At 38.9% G+C, this 1863-nt stretch overlaps 1 long non-coding RNA gene across 1 annotated transcript; it reads right to left on the bottom strand.

The window, feature by feature from the left end:
* Positions 1–404: 404 nt before the first annotated feature.
* On the bottom strand, positions 405–1010 carry LOC119335521. Its single transcript, XR_005161901.1, has 2 exons — positions 889–1010; positions 405–754 (listed from the first exon to the last, which is right to left on the bottom strand). It is a non-coding gene; the product is annotated as an uncharacterized LOC119335521 (long non-coding RNA).
* Between the last annotated feature and the right edge of the window lie 853 nt (positions 1011–1863).

Raw genomic sequence — 1863 nt, 5'->3', positions numbered from 1 at the left:
ACTAAATAAACAAAATTGATATGAATTTTAAATAAGGCTAGTTTTTGCTTTTTCTTCCACTGCTTGTGGATTTATTATTTGTACATATGACTTTGTTTTCTGTTTTTAATTAATAAAGGACAGCGATAACTGGCACTCGGCTCGATCATAAGAGTGTTGAAAACGCTTCCACCAATTTCATCCTCTTGATCTTTATTTTCAAATCGGTTTTCTTATCTCTCCCGGTTTTATGCTAGTTAATTTAGGTGGGAAGAAAAGGAAATAATAAAGCGCTTAAAAGGGGACTTGAACTCAGGTTTAATGCGTGCCTACTACAACTAATAACCAGCTCATCCACCTTAGCTTGTTGTCCATAGTATGCAAACAACAGAATTTGAACCCTTCTCCTTTCTACCATGTCAACAAAAAGCTTAATTATATCCATGGTAGGCATGTAAATAATTCACCATTTAGGTACATCACTTTGCAGCGAACAGAACTACATACTGCATTGCCATCCATGATATCATCTTTGTTATTTTATCAGGTCGACATGCCCGCCTATCTTATCTATATACGCAGTAGGTGAAGTTGCACCCCTGATTCATGCACTGTCCTGTCCAAGTGCATTTGGTCGCATCTTTCGGGCACCCAAGCTGAGCGAACGCTACACGGCTGTCAAAGCTACACTCCGCGCGGTCGCACGGACAAGGCGGCTCGGGTTTGTTCTTGCACCCGACGATATGGCTTGTACAATCATAATAGCTCGCCTTAGCTGTAGCAAAGAAGAAGAAGAAAATTAGTGGGATATAAACACCATGCATGCATGGCCGCAGTTTAATTTGTAGCTACACTATCCATTTAATTTGTGAAGCAACGTAGGCATTACATGGACAAATGGGCACGTACCTGGTGCTAGCACGAGGAGGAGGAATGCGAGAGGTAGCAGCAGCGTTAGGGTGGCCCTCATCTTTAACTAGATGATGTGTTGATACTGATAGAGGAATTTGTACTCTTGTTGTTGGCGGAATGGTGAGTTGTGACTTTTGAGTGAGAAGAGATGAAATGACGAGCCTTTTATAATGGACATGGCGTAAATGCTCCTGCTTTTATTTGAAAACAAATTAATACCGGTTTTTTTGCGGGGTAACAAATTAATACTCATAACTCTATGCCAAATTAAACATCATTAATTTACAAATTAATTGCATTAATATAGCAAATTATATAAAGATATCTCTACCAAAACCTCCGCAAATGAAATGGAGGTACATCATTTGTAATGATAAAATTACTTTTGTTTTGTTTCAACAAAACTAACAAAAGAATCGTTTTTGTTTCAAGTTCTTTAACCTAATATCATTTATTTTCATTCCATCTCTAATGTTATCATGTTAAACATCACCAAATGTACATTGCTCACGAGGGCTAGGATGCTAGGGTTACTAGTAGAAGGCCCGTGCGTTGCTACAAGCTTTTAATCCTTTTCCCAATTGCACGCGCGCGCGCCCGCACACTCACACACACACACACACACACTTGTATTGTTGTACAAATAGGTTGATATTTTGGTCCCATCCAACTACATCGCCTCATGGCCTTTTTAAAAAAAAATCCCAAAAACTTTATTCATTGGAATAAGCAATACAACGTTTATGAGGATCGGTGCCATTTCAGGTAAGGGCTCCTCAAACTAATTAAAAGTTAAAGAAAATCTAGCTCACCTAGCGAGCTTGTGAGCAATTTTATTTGCTTCTTTATTACAATCTTCGAATCTAATAGTAAGGGAAATCACAAGTAAAATGAAAACAATCATCAAAAGTTGCCACCACTGCATCCACCGACCGTCCTCCATCCTTCATGGTATCCAATCACCCCCAGATT

This window comes from Triticum dicoccoides, chromosome 7B, assembly GCF_002162155.2.
Source record: "Triticum dicoccoides isolate Atlit2015 ecotype Zavitan chromosome 7B, WEW_v2.0, whole genome shotgun sequence".
Lineage (NCBI taxonomy): Eukaryota > Viridiplantae > Streptophyta > Magnoliopsida > Poales > Poaceae > Triticum > Triticum dicoccoides.
Note: the sequence above shows the minus strand (reverse complement) of the source record. Positions and strands in the feature narration are given on the sequence as shown.